Source organism: Aedes aegypti, chromosome 2 (genome assembly GCF_002204515.2).
Source record: "Aedes aegypti strain LVP_AGWG chromosome 2, AaegL5.0 Primary Assembly, whole genome shotgun sequence".
Lineage (NCBI taxonomy): Eukaryota > Metazoa > Arthropoda > Insecta > Diptera > Culicidae > Aedes > Aedes aegypti.
The window spans coordinates 107,934,722-107,954,729 of record NC_035108.1 but is presented as its reverse complement, the minus strand read 5'-3'; the positions used below and the strand labels follow the sequence as shown (position 1 = coordinate 107,954,729).

The 20,008-nt window shown below is 43.3% G+C and overlaps 1 protein-coding gene across 8 annotated transcripts in view; it reads right to left on the bottom strand.

The window, feature by feature from the left end:
- The window catches only part of LOC5574062 (zinc transporter foi), a 120,574-nt gene that overhangs the window by 83,325 nt on the left and 17,241 nt on the right, over positions 1-20,008 (bottom strand). For 4 of the 8 annotated variants that reach the window (XM_021841892.1, XM_021841893.1, XM_021841897.1 and 1 more), the window contains one exon: positions 17,496-17,805. The exons of 1 other annotated variant lie outside the window; for it this stretch is intronic. The gene's annotated coding sequence lies outside the window, so the exon portion shown is untranslated. Of the gene's footprint in view, positions 1-17,495; positions 17,806-17,887; positions 18,123-20,008 lie in introns of all 8 variants that reach the window. 3 more of the 8 variants (XM_021841896.1, XM_021841895.1, XM_021841894.1) reach the window with 2 other exon arrangements.

Sequence of the window (20,008 nt, the reverse complement as noted above, 5' to 3'; positions counted from 1 at the left end):
GAAAACACTTTCAACTCCACATGCAGATCGCGAGGTCGCTACATTTCTAATAATTATATAGTGGATTTTTAGGACTAAGTATTGAAAGGACGTAGCGAATTTATATTTTATATTTTAACGAATAAATGCCCAAAACTGTTTGTAAGGGCATGAGATTCCAAACTTTCAGGAAAATGCTTCCAAACTTCTGGAAGGTAATTTCGAAATTTTCATGCTTCGGGGAGAAGCTTCCAAGCTTCTGATAGAGAAGCTTCCAAGATTCAGGTAGAGAAGCTTCCAAGCTTCTGGAGAAAAGCTTCCAAGCTGCTGGAGAGAAGCCTCCAAGCTTCTGGAGAATAGCTTCCATGCTTCTGGAGAGAATCTTTCAAGAATCTGTAGAGAAGCTTCCAAGCTACTGGAGCGAAGTTTCGAAGCTTCTGGAAAGAAGCTTCCAAGCTTCTGATTGAGAAGCCTCCAAGCTTCTGATTGAGAAGCTTCCATGCTTCTGATAGAGAAGCTTCCAAGCTCCTGATAAAGAAGCTTCCAAGCTTTTGGAGAGAAGCTTCCAAGCTTCTGGAGAGAAGCTTCCAAGCTTCTGGAGAGAAGCTTCCAAGCTTCTGGAGAGAAGCTTCCAAGCTTCTGGAGAGAAGCTTCCAAGCTTCTGGAGAGAAGCTTCCAAGCTTCTGGAGAGAAGCTTCCAAGCTTCTGGAGAGAAGCTTCCAAGCTTCTGGAGAGAAGCTTCCAAGCTTCTGGAGAGAAGCTTCCAAGCTTCTGGAGAGAAGCTTCCAAGCTTCTGGAGAAAAGCTTCCAAGCTGCTGGAGAGAAGCCTCCAAGCTTCTGGAGAATAGCTTCCATGCTTCTGGAGAGAATCTTTCAAGAATCTGTAGAGAAGCTTCCAAGCTACTGGAGCGAAGTTTCGAAGCTTCTGGAAAGAAGCTTCCAACCTTCTGATTGAGAAGCTTCCAAGCTTCTGATTGAGAAGCTTCCAAGCTTCTGATTGAGAAGCTTCCATGCTTCTGATAGAGAAGCTTCCAAGCTCCTGATAAAGAAGCTTCCAAGCTTTTGGAGAGAAGCTTCCAAGCTTCTGGAGAGAAGCTTCCAAGCTTCTGGAGAGAAGCTTCCAAGCTTCTGGAGAGAAGCTTCCAAGCTTCTGGAGAGAAGCTTCCAAGCTTCTGGAGAGAAGCTTCCAAGCTTCTGGAGAGAAGCTTCCAAGCTTCTGGAGAGAAGCTTCCAAGCTTCTGGAGAGAAGCTTCCAAGCTTCTGGAGAGAAGCTTCCAAGCTTCTGGAGAGAAGCTTCCAAGCTTCTGGAGAGAAGCTTCCAAGCTTCTGGAGAGAAGCTTCCAAGCTTCTGGAGAGAAGCTTCCAAGCTTCTGGAGAGAAGCTTCCAAGCTTCTGGAGAAGAAGCTTCCAAGCTTCTGGAGAGAAGCTTCCAAGCTTCTGGAGAGAAGCTTCCAAGCTTCTGGAGAGAAGCTTCCAAGCTTCTGGAGAGAAGCTTCCAAGCTTCTGGAGAGAAGCTTCCAAGCTTCTGGAGAGAAGCTTCCAAGCTTCTGGAGAGAAGCTTCCAAGCTTCTGGAGAGAAGCTTCCAAGCTTCTGGAGAGAAGCTTCCAAGCTTCTGGAGAGAAGCTTCCAAGCTTCTGGAGAGAAGCTTCCAAGCTTCTGGAGAGAAGCTTCCAAGCTTCTGGAGAGAAGCTTCCAAGCTTCTGGAGAGAAGCTTCCAAGCTTCTGGAGAGCTTCTGGAGAGAAGCTTCCAAGCTTCTGGAGAGAAGCTTCCAAGCTTCTGGAGAGAAGCTTCCAAGCTTCTGGAGAGAAGCTTCCAAGCTTCTGGAGAGAAGCTTCCAAGCTTCTGGAGAGAAGCTTCCAAGCTTCTGGAGAGAAGCTTCCAAGCTTCTGGAGAGAAGCTTCCAAGCTTCTGGAGAGAAGCTTCCAAGCTTCTGGAAGCTTCCAGTTGGAGAGAAGCTTCCAAGCTTCTGGAGAGAAGCTTCCAAGCTTCTGGAGAGAAGCTTCCAAGCTTCTGGAGAGAAGCTTCCAAGCTTCTGGAGAGAAGCTTCCAAGCTTCTGGAGAGAAGCTTCCAAGCTTCTGGAGAGAAGCTTCCAAGCTTCTGGAGAGAAGCTTCCAAGCTTCTGGAGAGAAGCTTCCAAGCTTCTGGAGAGAAGCTTCCAAGCTTCTGGAGAGAAGCTTCCAAGCTTCTGGAGAGAAGCTTCCAAGCTTCTGGAGAGAAGCTTCCAAGCTTCTGGAGAGAAGCTTCCAAGCTTCTGGAGAGAAGCTTCCAAGCTTCTGGAGAGAAGCTTCCAAGCTTCTGGAGAGAAGCTTCCAAGCTTCTGGAGAGAAGCTTCCAAGCTTCTGGAGAGAAGCTTCCAAGCTTCTGGAGAGAAGCTTCCAAGCTTCTGGAGAGAAGCTTCCAAGCTTCTGGAGAGAAGCTTCCAAGCTTCTGGAGAGAAGCTTCCAAGCTTCTGGAGAGAAGCTTCCAAGCTTCTGGAGAGAAGCTTCCAAGCTTCTGGAGAGAAGCTTCCAAGCTTCTGGAGAGAAGCTTCCAAGCTTCTGGAGAGAAGCTTCCAAGCTTCTGGAGAGAAGCTTCCAAGCTTCTGGAGAGAAGCTTCCAAGCTTCTGGAGAGAAGCTTCCAAGCTTCTGGAGAGAAGCTTCCAAGCTTCTGGAGAGAAGCTTCCAAGCTTCTGGAGAGAAGCTTCCAAGCTTCTGGAGAGAAGCTTCCAAGCTTCTGGAGAGAAGCTTCCAAGCTTCTGGAGAGAAGCTTCCAAGCTTCTGGAGAGAAGCTTCCAAGCTTCTGGAGAGAAGCTTCCAAGCTTCTGGAGAGAAGCTTCCAAGCTTCTGGAGAGAAGCTTCCAAGCTTCTGGAGAGAAGCTTCCAAGCTTCTGGAGAGAAGCTTCCAAGCTTCTGGAGAGAAGCTTCCAAGCTTCTGGAGAGAAGCTTCCAAGCTTCTGGAGAGAAGCTTCCAAGCTTCTGGAGAGAAGCTTCCAAGCTTCTGGAGAGAAGCTTCCAAGCTTCTGGAGAGAAGCTTCCAAGCTTCTGGAGAGAAGCTTCCAAGCTTCTGGAGAGAAGCTTCCAAGCTTCTGGAGAGAAGCTTCCAAGCTTCTGGAGAGAAGCTTCCAAGCTTCTGGAGAGAAGCTTCCAAGCTTCTGGAGAGAAGCTTCCAAGCTTCTGGAGAGAAGCTTCCAAGCTTCTGGAGAGAAGCTTCCAAGCTTCTGGAGAGAAGCTTCCAAGCTTCTGGAGAGAAGCTTCCAAGCTTCTGGAGAGAAGCTTCCAAGCTTCTGGAGAGAAGCTTCCAAGCTTCTGGAGAGAAGCTTCCAAGCTTCTGGAGAGAAGCTTCCAAGCTTCTGGAGAGAAGCTTCCAAGCTTCTGGAGAGAAGCTTCCAAGCTTCTGGAGAGAAGCTTCCAAGCTTCTGGAGAGAAGCTTCCAAGCTTCTGGAGAGAAGCTTCCAAGCTTCTGGAGAGAAGCTTCCAAGCTTCTGGAGAGAAGCTTCCAAGCTTCTGGAGAGAAGCTTCCAAGCTTCTGGAGAGAAGCTTCCAAGCTTCTGGAGAGAAGCTTCCAAGCTTCTGGAGAGAAGCTTCCAAGCTTCTGGAGAGAAGCTTCCAAGCTTCTGGAGAGAAGCTTCCAAGCTTCTGGAGAGAAGCTTCCAAGCTTCTGGAGAGAAGCTTCCAAGCTTCTGGAGAGAAGCTTCCAAGCTTGGGCCAGTTCTGGAGAGAAGCTTCCAAGCTTCTGGAGAGAAGCTTCCAAGCTTCTGGAGAGAAGCTTCCAAGCTTCTGGAGAGAAGCTTCCAAGCTTCTGGAGAGAAGCTTCCAAGCTTCTGGAGAGAAGCTTCCAAGCTTCTGGAGAGAAGCTTCCAAGCTTCTGGAGAGAAGCTTCCAAGCTTCTGGAGAGAAGCTTCCAAGCTTCTGGAGAGAAGCTTCCAAGCTTCTGGAGAGAAGCTTCCAAGCTTCTGGAGAGAAGCTTCCAAGCTTCTGGAGAGAAGCTTCCAAGCTTCTGGAGAGAAGCTTCCAAGCTTCTGGAGAGAAGCTTCCAAGCTTCTGGAGAGAAGCTTCCAAGCTTCTGGAGAGAAGCTTCCAAGCTTCTGGAGAGAAGCTTCCAAGCTTCTGGAGAGAAGCTTCCAAGCTTCTGGAGAGAAGCTTCCAAGCTTCTGGAGAGAAGCTTCCAAGCTTCTGGAGAGAAGCTTCCAAGCTTCTGGAGAGAAGCTTCCAAGCTTCTGGAGAGAAGCTTCCAAGCTTCTGGAGAGAAGCTTCCAAGCTTCTGGAGAGAAGCTTCCAAGCTTCTGGAGAAGCTTCCAAGCTTCTGGAGAGAAGCTTCCAAGCTTCTGGAGAGAAGCTTCCAAGCTTCTGGAGAGAAGCTTCCAAGCTTCTGGAGAGAAGCTTCCAAGCTTCTGGAGAGAAGCTTCCAAGTTTCTGGAGAGAAGCTTCCAAGCTTCTGGAGAGAAGCTTCCCAGCTTCTAGAGAGAAGCTTCCCAGCTTCTAGAGAGAAGCTTCCCAGCTTCTAGAGAGAAACTTCCAAGCTTCTGGAGAGAAGCTTCCATGCTTCTGGAGAGAAGCTTCCAAGCTTCTGGAGAGAAGCTTCCAAGCTTCTGGAGAGAAGCTTCCAAGCTTCTGGAGAGAAGCTTCCAAACTTCTGGAGAGAAGCTTCCAAGCTTCTGGAGAGAAGCTTCCAAGCTTCTGGAGAGAAGCTTCCAAGCTTCTGGAGAGAAGCTTCCAAGCTTCTGGAGAGAAGCTTCCAAGCTTCTGGAGAGAAGCTTCCAAGCTTCTGGGAAAACCCTTCCAAGCTTCTGGAGAGAAGCTTCACAGCTTCTGGAGAGAAGCTTCCAAACTTTTGGAGAGAAGCTTCCAAGCATCTGGAGAGAAGCTTCCAAGCTTCGAGAGAAAATTTCAAACTTCTAGAGAGAAGCTTCCAAGCTTCAGATGGAGAAGCTTCCAAGCTTCTGGCAGAGAAAAAAAGCTTTCAAGTTTCTGGAGAGATGAACGAATGCATTCAATCTTACAAGCCTTTGACGACGAAGCTTATTAGTTTTTAAATAACCTTTCAAAATATCAAAGTTAATTCCTCCGAATATTGTTTCTTGAATACAAAATTTAAAAAAAAAATGAGTGGATTTTCTGGCAGATTTCTTGTTTTGCGTGTTTGTTGGAATTTCTATCTGGATTCCTAAAATTTGTCATATCTAAATCTTTGAACGAGTTTATTAGTGAGTTTCTAGATAACTAGAGAAAGAGAGAGAAACTCCTGGAGGGGTTTCAAACGAGTTGATTGCTTGTTACTCCAATGAAATTACTGACATGTATTCTAAAGCATTTTGTTAAATTTTGTAGGTCAATCCTAAAATCTCAACAACACAATTTTATGCATTCTACTAAAGATTTCTGAACAGCATTCACCAGAAAATTCAACAAGAATACCTTTGTTTCTTGTAATTTTTATTTTGAAAAGCTACACCAGATTTTTCCCATTATCTTCACCAAAATAGTGACTTTACCCGACCAGAACCACATAACATGATTATAACACATCCCTATCAGCAGCAGTTAAAAATAACAGAAGTTGATATAAAGACACGGACACCGTCTTCAGCCATTTAGCTGCACAGACTGTAACTTAACACTAGACAACGGACAAGCATGCTCCAATGGTACAACCGAGAAACATTCCTCACGAAAAGTTTCAATGGTTGTAGCGGGAATCGAACCCACACCCCATGACACGATACGCTCATTGCCTGACGACACTAACCGCACGGCCACGAAGCCCACAATAATTTTATTGTGTTGTTATTTTATTATAATTTTGTTATCAAGATGGCTTTATTCTCAACTTGTTATATTGTTAGTAACATATTTATAACAACATTTGTTATATTTTTGACATCGCATTTATAAGTGTGTTGCATATAACATCCGATGTCATAGACAGTAACATAGTTTGCAATAATTTTGTTATTTTGTAACATCCTTGCAACACATTATGTAATTGTTTTGTTATAATTATAACGTGTTTTGTTATATTTTAGTTTAATTTAGTGCAAATTTTGTTAGAATTTTTGTTATTTTAACTACTAACGGTACATGTTTTATAACAACTGGTGATGTAAAAAAATCATATCAGGGGAACCCATTACAATCTTGTGTCTTTTGTCTTCGGGAGTAACTTTGCTGGAAATAGTGACTTTTTGTTGCAAATTGTGACATTTTAGTGACCAAGTCACTAAAAAGTGACTAGCTACCAGGCCTTTCTAGAATATGAAGTAAATCAGATCCTTACAATTGGAGGCAGTGAATCAGACTTTAGTCACTTAAGATGCAATGAATAAGCCCTTTTTCGAAGAACTAGTTATCAATTATGAGAAAAATTGTATGACCTGAGGCCTTGGATCATTACCACAACGCGGTTTCCCAATCAGTTGACCAAAAATCACGCACATGGCAGAATCTGATAATAAAAATATTTTATGAACAACTGTTATAATGACTGGAGTTTTTTTTTTTTTTTGTATGAAGCCTTTTCTTCCTACAAAAAGAATTTTTGTGTGATTTCCAAGAAAAACATATAAACAAATCTTTTCAAAAACTTGTGAAATAATCATTTATACATTTTTTTTAACTCCTGTAAGAATCTTTGAAAGATTTCCTGGAGTAACAACTGGAGAAATACGTGGAATAGTTAGTGGCAAAATCTTCAAATAAAGTTGTGAGAATGGGATTTTTTTTAGAATAATTAATGTGGAAATTACTGGAGGTAGTAGCGTTAAAATCTTCAAGAATTTTCTGCAGTAAATTCTGCTAATATTTATCTAAGAACCCTTCAAACGTCGCTGGAGAAACTAATGTACGTATACATGGAAGAATTTGTGAAGGTTGGTGATTCCCGGATAAGTCTTTGAAAGTATTTCAGAAGAAATCTGAGATGATTCAGCTTCAGTCTCGTTAGTAAAAATAATAATAATACAGTCAACTCTCTCTTACTCGATATTCCGTATCTCGATGTCAGGTTAGAGAACCATAGTAAAAGTTGATTTTCAAGTCTACCTCGATGATCCCTTGTATTGCATTTGAACTGGTTTTGTGGTTTATAACTCGATACCTTCCTAAATTGATGGTCCTTCTAATATCGTGTTATGGAGAGTTGACAGTAATCAAATCTGGAGAAATCGATCCAAGAATTCTTGATTTTTTTCTCGAATAATCCGAAAATATTTTCCAGAAAAACCTATGGAATAGTCTAGAGGATTCGCTGGGGCCAATAGACTATTGCATAAAGATTCACTGGCAGACAGAAAAAAGAATAAAATGACTTTAGAGACCATTATGTTCAAAAAAGATACTTCAGAGGGATCATCTACTAAATACATCTACTAGTTCTCTGCCAAAATTTCATGCCGATTGCTTATAGGGAAACAAAGCTACAGCATGCCAAAGTTGAGCATTTTGTATGAAAATCAGCTTCCACTACTATTGTTCTGAACACAACTGTAACTAAAATTGAATCTGATTAGTATGACATGTTTGGTTTTGATCTTATAATGGACTCTGCACATCTCGATATTAAATAAACCATCGAGAATGGAATAAGGATTGCCACCAAAATCGAGAAGCGACTGTACTTGATTGAGGTGTAGAAACGTAGAACTGTCATTACAATCTCAAAATTCATTATTAGTAATAGCTTTACCAGATATTTGAGTTTCCTATTTGAAGTATTCCCACTCAGTTTCCCATTTGAAGTAGATTTTTGAAACACCTCCGCCGTTGATGTCAAGTGCATCCCACGAACACCACCACTCTCTGTCAATGGCTATCAATTCTTTCTACCTGTTGTTGTCTCGTCGGTCATTGAGCGCTTTGAAAATTGTTGACATACCAAACCGCGACTAATAGGGTAATGCTTCTCCTCGAGTAGTAATGATTGACTACATGTACGTAATTGGAAGCGTATCGGTCCGCCGTCAACTTGCGGAGGCGATTGTGTGTACACTGTTTGATCTGAATATAAATCAATTCTGGCGTGATAAAGGTCTTCTACGCCTCAGAAAATGGTATCTGGACGTGGGACTGTAGTCGAGTTTCATTCAATATCACGCAGAGGTGTTGTTTTGATTATTTGTATCGAGGGATGAAAAAACGAGAACTTTAAACTTTTAATTTTGAGTTTTTTGCGCTGTTTCAACAGTTACTGAAAGTTCAACTCACTGGCACAGACCGATGAACGATTGTTTTTCCAGTAACGCCATTTTTCAACAGTTTCACAGGGCACAAAACTTCTACGTTCCAAAACCTGTTTCCATCGGGTTTAGTTCGGTTCTATCTAAACGACTAATCTAATGAAACGCTGTTAACTTTTTCGCCGGAGAATTAAAAGGGTGGTAAAACTTCAACTTTCCACAGGAAAAGTTCAATTGCAAAAGTGTTTCTTTACGAGTCTGGGTATGTGCGAAAAATCGTGACATATTCACCTCACACTAAATTCACAGACGATTCGTACTAAATTGCAGCTTGACAACAGTCTGGCGCCCAAACAAGTAAGAATCGCCTTACTCAAATTTCTCTATGCGACATTCGACGCCGCAAATCTTCGCTATTCGCTTACCTAATCAATTGTCAATTAAATGCTGGCCCGGCCTCGAACCCGAACCAATAATAATAATATCGAATTTGACTGTGTTCCAGTGGGGCGGCGTCGGCCAGGATTCGTCTTCTATCGGTTCCCACATGGGACACGACAATGGCGGGATTGTTCAATCGAGTACGATTAATTTGGACGCAATTGACCCGACAACGATCGGAGTCCTTTTATGAGATTGCACTAGACTTGCGACTCGGCGTCCTCTCGTTGGTCCATTGTGAAGCCTAAGTGGACATGTCTAGCCAAGGCACTAGTATCTGGCCGAATTCTGTCGTTTTATAGGCATGGGAAGACTTCAATTAAGAACTCTGAATAGCACTTAGTCGAGGACAGGTCAAACTCCGGAGGGATCGTCTCGCTATCGAGTAAAAGCTTTAATTCGCCTATCAGAACTTTCCGATGTCGGTCGCCCAATCAGCTTCCATTTAAACCACGAAACAACAGAAAGCGACGTGCCGTTTAAAGCGACATCATATACCTATACATTGTGCAAGAGTCTGTGAACAATTGAATTGAATGACGCGCTTGATGGAAGAGCGAAAAAAAGCGTACGCGCGAGCGTTACGGTTTGGCCAATTAAACGGATTTTTTTCTTTCGTATGCAAGGCGCGTATTTCGTCCAAGAGAAGTACGCACTGCACCGGTTGTGTTAAGGTTGAAGAATGCAATAAGGAATACGAACGGACTCATGGAGGGAGATGGCGTGCTTATATGCGAAGGGGAGGTTCATAGGACACTAAGTGATATTGCATAACTCACATAGCTTAGTGCGATCCCTTCTCTGCCAATGATGAAACATTTAAGTCTTTTGGAGCTTTTGAGTTTCAAAGGGAAGGCTTTCAAGCTTTAGAATGGAAATACATCAGATTACATAGTAAGCTTTCAAGCTTTTCCGAAGAATCATAGAAGCTTCTTCCGAAAAGCTTGGAAATTTTTTTCCACGGGAAGTATGGAACCTTCTTTTCAAATGGAAGTTTTCCATCAAAACTAAAGAGCTTCTCTGAAAAGGCTTAAAATATTATCATCAGAAGGTAGAAAGCTTCTATTTAGAAGCTTAAGCATCTCTCCTCAGAAGCTAGCTTCTCCAACTGAAACGTGGGAGCTTTTTTCCAAAAGCTTGGAAGCATTTTCCAGAATCTTAGACGCTTCTCCCCAGAAGCTTGGAAGCTTCTCTCCAGAAGCTTGGAAGCTTCTCCCCAGAAGCTTGGAAGCTTCTCTCCAGAAGCTTGGAAGCTTCTCTCCAGAAGCTTGGAAGCTTCTCTCCAGAAGCTTGGAAGCTTCTCTCCAGAAGCTTGGAAGCTTCTCTCCAGAAGCTTGGAAGCTTCTCTCCAGAAGCTTGGAAGCTTCTCTCCAGAAGCTTGGAAGCTTCTCTCCAGAAGCTTGGAAGATTCTCTCCAGAAGCTTGAAAGCTTCTCTCCTGAAGCTTGAAAGCTTCTCTCCAGAAGCTTGGAAGCTTCTCCCCAGAAGCTTGGAAGCTTCTCCCCAGAAGCTTGGAAGCTTCTCCCCAGAAGCTTGGAAGCTTCTCCCCAGAAGCTTGGAAGCTTTTCCCCAGAAGCTTGGAAGCTTCTCCCCAGAAGCTTGGAAGCTTCTACCCTGAAGCTTGGAAGCTTCTCCCCTGAAGCTTGGAAGCTTCTCCCCAGAAGCTTGGAAGCTTCTTCCCAGAAGCTTGGAAGCTTCTCTCCAGAAGCTTGGAAGATTCTCTCCAGAAGCTTGGAAGCTTCTCCCCAGAAGCTTGGAAGCTTCTCCCCAGAAGCTTGGAAGCTTCTCTCCAGAAGCTTGGAAGCTTCTCTCCAGAAGCTTGGAAGCTTCTCTCCAGAAGCTTGGAAGCTTCTCTCCAGAAGCTTGGAAGCTTCTCTCCAGAAGCTTGGAAGCTTCTCTCCAGAAGCTTGGAAGCTTCTCCCCAGAAGCTTGGAAGCTTCTCCCCAGAAGCTTGGAAGCTTCTCCCCAGAAGCTTGGAAGCTTCTCCCCAGAAGCTTGGAAGCTTCTCCCCAGAAGCTTGGAAGCTTCTCCCCAGAAGCTTGGAAGCTTCTCCCCAGAAGCTTGGAAGCTTCTCCCCAGAAGCTTGGAAGCTTCTCCCCAGAAGCTTGGAAGCTTCTCCCCAGAAGCTTGGAAGCTTCTCCCCAGAAGCTTGGAAGCTTCTCTCCAGAAGCTTGGAAGCTTCTCTCCAGAAGCTTGGAAGCTTCTCTCCAGAAGCTTGGAAGCTTCTCTCCAGAAGCTTGGAAGCTTCTCTCCAGAAGCTTGGAAGCTTCTCTCCAGAAGCTTGGAAGCTTCTCTCCAGAAGCTTGGAAGCTTCTCTCCAGAAGCTTGGAAGCTTCTCTCCAGAAGCTTGGAAGCTTCTCCCCAGAAGCTCGGAAGCTTCTCCCCAGAAGCTCGGAAGCTTCTCCCCAGAAGCTTGGAAGCTTCTCCCCAGAAGCTTGGAAGCTTCTCCCCAGAAGCTTGGAAGCTTCTCCCCAGAAGCTTGGAAGCTTCTCCCAGAAGCTTGGAAGCTTCTCTCCAGAAGCTTGGAAGCTTCTCTCCAGAAGCTTGGAAGCTTCTTCCCATAAGCTTGGAAGCTTCTCTCCAGAAGCTTGGAAGCTTCTCTCCAGAAGCTTGGAAGCTTCTCTCCAGAAGCTTGGAAGCTTCTCTCCAGAAGCTTGGAAGCTTCTCTCCAGAAGCTTGGAAGCTTCTCTCCAGAAGCTTGGAAGCTTCTCTCCAGAAGCTTGGAAGCTTCTCTCCAGAAGCTTGGAAGCTTCTCTCCAGAAGCTTGGAAGCTTCTCTCCAGAAGCTTGGAAGCTTCTCTCCAGAAGCTTGGAAGCTTCTCTCCAGAAGCTTGGAAGCTTCTCTCCAGAAGCTTGGAAGCTTCTCTCCAGAAACTTGGAAGCTTCTCTCCAGAAGCTTGGAAGCTTCTCTCCAGAAGCTTGGAAGCTTCTCTCCAGAAGCTTGGAAGCTTCTCTCCAGAAGCTTGGAAGCTTCTCCCCAGAAGCTTGGAAGCTTCTCCCCAGAAGCTTGGAAGCTTCTCCCCAGAAGCTTGGAAGCTTCTCTCCAGAAGCTTGGAAGCTTCTCTCCAGAAGCTTGGAAGCTTCTTCCCATAAGCTTGGAAGCTTCTCCCCAGAAGCTTGGATGCTTCTCCACAGCAGTTTGGAAGCTTCCTCTCAGAAGTTTTGAAGGTTCTCCTCAGAAGCTTGGAAGCTTCTCCCCAGAAGCTTGGAAGCTTCTCCCCAGAAGCTTGGAAGCTTCTCCCCAGAAGCTTGGAAGCTTCTCTCCAGAAGCTTGGAAGCTTCTCTCCAGAAGCTTGGAAGCTTCTTCCCATAAGCTTGGAAGCTTCTCCCCAGAAGCTTGGATGCTTCTCCACAGCAGTTTGGAAGCTTCCTCTCAGAAGTTTTGAAGGTTCTCCTCAGAAGTTTGAAAGGTTCTTCCCAGAAGCTCGAAAACTTTTCCTCAGAAGCTTGGAAACTTCTCCCTAGATGTTTGGAAGGTTTTCCTCAGAACTTTGGAAGCTTCCTCTCAGATGCTTGGCATGTTTTTCCCGGAAGTTTGGATATTTCTCCCCAGAAGCTTGGAAGCTTCCTCTCAAATGTTTTGAAGGCTCTCCCCAGAAGTTTAAAAGGTTCTTCCCAGAAGCTTGACAACTTTTCCTCAGAAGCTTGGAAACTTCTCCCTAGATGTTTGGAAGGTTCTCCTCAGAAGCTTGGAAGCTTCTCCTCAGAAGCTTGGAAGCTTCCTCCCAGAAGTTGTGAAGGTTCTCCTCAGAAGTTTGGAAGCTTCTTCCCGGAAGTTTGGATACTTCTCCTCAGAAGGTTTCGAATGTTTTTCCCGGAAGTTTGGATTAGCTTGGAAGCTTCTCCCCAAAAGCTTGTAAACTTTTTCCCCAGAAATTTGGAAGCTTCTCTTCAGAAGCTTGTAAACTTCTCCCCAGAAGCTTGAAAACTTTTCCTCAGAAGCTTGGTAACTTCTTCCTAGAAGTTTGGAAGGTTTTTCCCGGAAGTTTGAATATGTCTCCTTAGAAGCTTGGAATGTTTTCCCGGAAGTTTGGATACTTCTCCCCAGAAGCTTAGAAGCTTCTTCCCGGAGCATGAAAGCTTCGCCATCATAGCTTAGTTTCTTCCTCAAAATCTTGGATACTGAAAGCAGCACAGTTAAAGGTATGAAAAAAAGCCTGGAAGCTTCTTCGTCAGAAGCTTGGGTGATTCTTGTACAACAGAGGCTTGGAAGCCTGAAAACTTGAAAGCATCTTCCAAGAAGCTGTTTTCCACAATATGAGTAACTTGACAGTTTCATGATTGCGGTATAAATCATAAGATTTCAATAACAGTACTGGGATTTCGATTAGCACTATGAAGTTGTTATAGGCAATCTTAATTTCCGAACTCTGGGACTTCGGTAGTTGTTCTGACATTTTCGTGGAGCTGGAGATCAAGGTGGAAGTTTTAGTATCCAGTAAAAAAACTTTGGAATTCTAATAAACATTCTGGGACACCCTAGCTTAAGACTACTGATTTTATGATAAGACGCCTGTTATTTCTGTAAAATTTCTAGAATTGAAGAAGAAACTCTAAGTTCGCGATAGGATCTCCGTGGAAGTTCAGCATGTTTTTGCGGATTCTAAGCAGAACTTTTTGGATTTGGATAAACCTGGAGATGCAATCGGAATCCTTAGATTCCGGTAAGAATTTTGATGGAATTTCTATAAAAATTCAAGGTTACAATTGGTGTTCATTTATTTCCGTAAAAAATAAGGATTTTTTCCATACTATCGAATATCTGTAGGTATTTTGAATTTTTAGAGAAAATAATGAGAATTTTGTAATTTCGGTTTGAAATTTTTGGATTTCGATGAAAACACGAGCATCCCAGTAAGAAGGTTTGAGCATTGGTTCAGTTTGGATCCTAATATTGCTGTGCAATATTTCGCCGAAAACACAACGGTGTCATCAGAATTCTAAAAGTTCCCAGGCAAAAACAGTTTCATGAGTTTAGAGGCTTATCTCCATCAGAATGAAACTTTCTCTTTTAAGAAGCTTGTATTTTTTTCTCAGATATATAAAAACTTCTCTACAGAAGCTTAGAAGATTCTCCCAGAAGTTTAGAGGCAGGTACCCCTATCAAAAGCTCGGAAGTTTGTTGGAAAATCAGAAAGAAACAAGATTATCCGTAATAAACTCGGGAGCGTCTTTGTCGAAAGCTTGGAATCTTCTCCATTAGAAGTTTGAAAGCTTTATCCAAAAAGCTTGGAAACTAAAAGCTTCTCTGAAAGAAGCTTGGAGGTTTCTCCGTCTGTGTAAGCTTCTCTTTAAAAACATAGCAGCTTCTACAATCAAAGCTTGGAGGCTTGGTAATGGTAACTTCTAACTCATAGATTCTCCAACAGAAGTTTGGGAGTTTCTAAAACAAATGCTCGAAAGCTTTTAGAACATAAACTTGAAAAACACTCCCACATGAGCAGAAAAACTTTTCCAATGGAAGTGTGTAAGCTGCTCAAAAGAAAATTTGGAAGGTTTAGCTTTGATACATCTCCTTATACGCTCTCAACTTTCTCCCCAAGAGCTTGAAAGCTTTTTAGAAGTTGCCATAAGTTTCTCCGTCAGAAGCTTGGGAGCTACTTCGTCAGATGTGTAGAAGTTTTCCCATCACAAGTTTTGGAGCTCCACTACCAGAATATTGAAAACATCTCACCAAAACTTGGCAACGTATTTAACAGACGATTGGAAGCTTTTTTTAACAGATGCTGGAAAGCTTTAGCAAGCGAAAATTAGAAACTACTCTAAAAGAAGCTAGGAGGTTTTAATGTTAGATGTTGTTAAGCTTGAATTATTGAATTATCTCAGTAATTCTTATCTCTTTTTTTTTTGCTCCTGGATATTTTCTATGGTCTTTTTCAGAAATTTGTCTTCGGATCCTCCAGGATTTTTCACAGGAACCTCTCCACGAATTCCTTCTGTAATACTTCTTAATTCCTTCAGAACGTCTATCTGAATTCCAGTCAGGAATTCCTACATTAGAACGTCAAGAGATTTTTCTCCATGAAATATTCAATGGATTCAATCAGGGTTTACAGCAAAGATTTCTCTAAAAATTTATCCAGAAATTGTAGATTCATTCAGAAAACGTTTCACGTGTTCTTCCAAGAACATCTCAAGTTATTTCTCATTGGATTTTTTTTTTCAGGAATCCGTCCAGTTCCTAGTAGTCAATCCATCGGGATTTCATTAAAAAGTTCTTAAACTACAGACTGCAGACCGTTTTATCTCGTATATTTTTACCATAACACAGTCTCGGCTATTGATCTTAAAATACCGTTTAGAACCCGATTCTTACCAGATGTTATACTTAGGAGATTCTGCCAGGAAATCTTCAAGTTGTTACTTCTATGATTCTTTAGAAGTTTCTGAGCTCCTGATGAATCCCCGGATCCGAGGATACTTTTAAAATTCCCACATTAATTCCTCTAGGCAATTCTTCGGAAATGTTTAGCTAAAAACATAATAATCGGTCCAAAAATGATTTTTTTAAAGCGCTTTAAAGTTATGGCAACACTATGTGTAACTTTTTTGTAACGTCCTTAAGGTCGCTGAAAATTTCTTTTAGCACAGACGTGTTCGATTCCGGAAGTCAGGAAATTTCAGATCTCCATCTCGTTTTTTTAGCTTCTTTACCGTATTGATTGGCGACAAAGAAGGAAAGGTAAATTGAGTGTTTTATTAAAAAATGATAAGGAAATATGTCATTGAAATATTTTTGAAAAAAATAACAGTGTATTTCAAATAAATTCTAGCGAGATTCTATTCGATAAACTTTTAAAATAAGCACAAGTAAAATGCTAATTGAAATTCCGAAGAATTTGTATAAGAGATTTCTTTGGAAATTTATCGGTATTTCCTTGACAAAGATGAAGAATTCTGCAAGAATTCGTGGAGAAGCTTGGAACAAATTCAAAAGGACTCCTGAGTTTTCTTTAGATTCTTACTGACTTCTCCACAGGTTCTTCAGGAATTCTTTCTAAACTTTTCGAGGAAAAGCTTCACAAACGTTTGCAGTTATTCGTTCAAGATTTCTTCAGGACTACACATCCAAGGATTCCGCTGAAAATTCCTGCCCACTCTTGCAGGGATTTGATCAGGAACTCCTCCAGTATTTTGTTCGAGGAAAGCTTAATGAATTTTCTCCAGACATTCTACCAGCAATTCTTCCACCGTTTTCTGCCATAGTTACTGTAGAAGGCTTTCACAAGATTCCAACAGCAGTTCTGACAGGAAAACTCACAATGATTCATTCAAATCCTACAAGAGTTCCTCCAGAATTTGCTATGTCGATTTTTACTGTTATCCTTTGGGCCAAACCACAGAAAAACCTTCGAAAACCCTCCCAAAGAGTCTATTCAGAAATTATTTCAAGAACCATTCTAGGAAATCCCTCCCAGGATTTTTCTATTGATTCCTTGAGTTATTACTCTGGAGATCCCTCCTGGAGAACTTTGTGGAATCCTACAGTAATTTCTACAGTGTATTCAACAACGACGGAGGAGGAACTATTGGGGCAAAATGTACTGTGGTAGCAAAGTTAATCGATTCTTAAATGAACCTCAGAATCACATAATCAACACAAACGACGCCAAACAGTAAACAGAGCAAACTTTGCTTTTGTAGTGTTCACATAATTTAGAACGGGCTGGTTGCCGTTCCAAATGTTGCGCATAATGAAACAAAACTGTATGACAGTTTACTTTTGGGAAACAAAATTTAGAACGCCCCGGTGGAGATGCGAAATTTTGGTTTGGTCTATTTAGGGGTCGTCCATTAATTGGGTAAGGGTTTATGGGGGGGGTTTGAGATTTCTTACGCGCCATACAAATTATTTTTAATTTTCATACAAAAAATCTTACTATGGGGGGAGGGGGGTCTAAAAACCGCCAAAATTGTCTTACGTAATTAATGGATCGTCCCTTAACAGTCACTATTTAGAATAGACCACGACCGCTTAAACCGACCTTCTAATTATCTTTACACTCAGGCAAATGAACTATCGATAAACATAGGAACTCCTTATGAAAATTCGCCACAAGAAATCGGATTGAAATTCATAAATTTGCCTTATGAAACCAGAGTTTGAAAACAAAAAACGTTTTCGCGGCAACCTGGAATCGATCCAAGAACCTTGCGATCGATAGACCGGAGCGTACACCACGCGCCTATCGACGCCTTGATGTGGAGTGATGCTAAAACGATACATAAAGCGTTTGTATTGCAATAATCGTTCCACCTTTCATAAGGCAAAATGTATGAAATTCGATAGTCCAGTTCGCTGCGTGTATTGTACATTTTTAACTGAAATAACGCTCAATGTTACACATTTTTATTGAATTTTAAATATTTTTCTAGCAAACCTCCATAATCAGTTTCAAGATGTCTAGGTTTAAAATTTCCAAATACACTGTTGAAGTGGCTTCCAAAACTACTTCTCCGAAGACCGGTCAATTACAACGCATCTCATTCCATTCGGTGCACGAGTACACATCGTGCACAAAGCCGGCAAACGCACATCGAGCACTGAACTTCTCACTGAATTTCCCCCCGAATTCAGAGAGCAAAATGCACATTCATTCATATCACAGTCTCACTCCGAGACTAGATATTCTGGCGGCAGAGTAAACTCACCATCGTCATCTCACTGGCCAGATCTCGCCAAAGTGAGCTGGATGCTTTCATCCGTGGTATTATTTTCCATGATTGCTGCATCTCACCGGTTAGCTCTCTTCTCGATCATAGTTTTTTTTCCTCCTTTCGTTTCCCAATGAGGATGGATATGGCAAATGGCAACTTCCAATTTAGGGAAAAATTCCTTCGACCGCTCCACGCGGCTGCAGAGTATGGCCCGAACCTTCGAGAGGTACAAAATCTTAAACCGAACCCTTCAGGTCTCCACTTACCTGCTGTTTTTGCCTGGTTTCTGCACGCCACTATCTGCGTTCAGCAAATCTTTTCCTTCTCAGAGGTCTCCGCTGATTTATCTCCCCTCGGGTCCGGAAACCGGATTCACACTCACTCTGTTTGCACTTTGTTTCTCGGTTTCTTGGTTTATGGTGCAGTGTGTTTTAAATATTTTCACAATCTGCCGGGCGGGAACGACGAGACGACTCACTTTGCCGATTCTTTTCGTCGCGTAATTCCGTTTCCAGCTGTTGCACTCGCCGAACACTTGACTGAGGCGATTTCTTGCACTACTCTGTGACCAAAACCCTAAGAATGACGAAAAAGATAGCAAAATCAGCACAACATACACTTGAAGGTTGCAAAACTTGAAGACGACTATCACACGCACTCTGCTAAGGTAAGAGCCGAAGATGTTCACCAAGTCCTTCTCTTTGCACAACTGACTGTGTGACGACACAAGTCTCTATTCGATGGTGGGATAGAGACGGCGGTAGAGCAAGCAAAGGTCCGCCGATGACGACGACAATCCACGCACTCCATATGCATGCGTAATGTGGAGATGAACGACGCACGCGATGTTGGTGGGTTGGGTGGTAGATATGCTGTTGCCATGGGCAGTGCTGCTAGAATTGGATTCAGACAGTTTGTTTGAAATATTGTTCATTTAGTAATCACAATATTGTTTGTAGTTAGGAATCTAGTAGTAAAATAATCTGAGAAAATAATGATCATAATTCTTTATGGTCATAATCATAATCCAATTATAGGATTTTTTTTTACGAATTTCAAATCTCTTCAGACATATTTTTGTCAGTAACATGCAAGATTTTCTGTTAAAATATATACAATTTTCTCTCTTTAGAAACTTGGAGGCATACGTTAAGAAAAACGCCAGAAAAAAGCCTCCCTTAGGAAGCTTTTCCCCGCTCCGGTTGCATGCTTTACTCCAGAAGCTTTGAACTTTCACTTCAAAAGCATAGAAATTACTCTCTGGGAGCTTGAATAGTTCTCTCCAGAAGGTTGGAATTTCTCTCGAGTGCTTGGAAACTTCTCTTCAGAAGCTCGAAAGCTTCTCTCCAGAAGCTCGGAAGCTTCTCTCCAGAAGCTCGGAAGCTTCTCTCCAGAAAATTGGAAGCTTCTCTCCAGAATCTTGAAAGCTTCCCTCCAGAAGCTTGGAAACTTCTCTCCAGAAGCTCGGAAGCTTCTCTCCAGAAGCTCGGAAGCTTCTCTCCAGAAGCTCGGAAGCTTCTCTCCAGAAGCTCGGAAGCTTCTCTCCAGAAGCTCGGAAGCTTCTCTCCAGAAGCTCGGAAGCTTCTCTCCAGAAGCTCGGAAGCTTCTCTCCAGAAGCTCGGAAACTTCTCTCCAGAAGCTCGGAAGCTTCTCTCCAGAAGCTCGGAAGCTTCTCTCCAGAAGCTCGGAAGCTTCTCTCCAGAAGCTCGGAAGCTTCTCTCCAGAAGCTCGGAAGCTTCTCTCCAGAAGCTCGGAAGCTTCTCTCCAGAGCTCGGAAGCTTCTCTCCAGAAGCTCGGAAGCTTCTCTCCAGAAGCTCGGAAGCTTCTCTCCAGAAGCTCGGAAGCTTCTCTCCAGAAGCTCGGAAGCTTCTCTCCAGAAGCTCGGAAGCTTCTCTCCAGAAGCTCGGAAGCTTCTCTCCAGAAGCTCGGAAGCTTCTCTCCAGAAGCTCGGAAGCTTCTCTCCTCTCCAGAAGCTCGGAAGCTTCTCTCCAGAAGCTCGGAAGCTTCTCTCCAGAAGCTCGGAAGCTTCTCTCCAGAAGCTCGGAAGCTTCTCTCCAGAAGCTCGGAAGCTTCTCTCCAGAAGCTCGGAAACTTCTCTCCAGAACTCGGAAGCTTCTCTCCAGAAGCTCGGAAGCTTCTCTCCAGAAGCTCGGAAGCTTCTCTCCAGAAGCTCGGAAGCTTCTCTCCAGAAGCTCGGAAGCTTCTCTCCAGAAGCTCGGAAGCTTCTCTCCAGAAGCTCGGAAGCTTCTCTCCAGAAGCTCGGAAGCTTCTCTCCAGAAGCTCGGAAGCTTCTCTCCAGAAGCTCGGAAGCTTCTCTCCAGAAGCTCGGAAGCTTCTCTCCAGAAGCTCGGAAGCTTCTCTCCAGAAGCTCGGAAGCTTCTCTCCAGAAGCTCGGAAGCTTCTCTCCAGAAGCTCGGAAGCTTCTCTCCAGAAGCTCGGAAGCTTCTCTCCAGAAGCTCGGAAGCTTCTCTCCAGAAGCTCGGAAGCTTCTCTCCAGAAGCACGGAAGCTTCTCTCCAGAAGCTCGGAAGCTTCTCTCCAGAAGCTCGGAAGCTTCTCTCCAGAAGCTCGGAAGCTTCTCTCCAGAAGCTCGGAAGCTTCTCTCCAGAAGCTCGGAAGCTTCTCTCCAGAAGCTCGGAAGCTTCTCTCCAGAAGCTCGGAAGCTTCTCTCCAGAAGCTCGGAAGCTTCTCTCCAGAAGCTCGGAAGCTTCTCTCCAGAAGCTCGGAAGCTTCTCTCCAGAAGCTCGGAAGCTTCTCTCCAGAACCTCGGAAGCATCCCT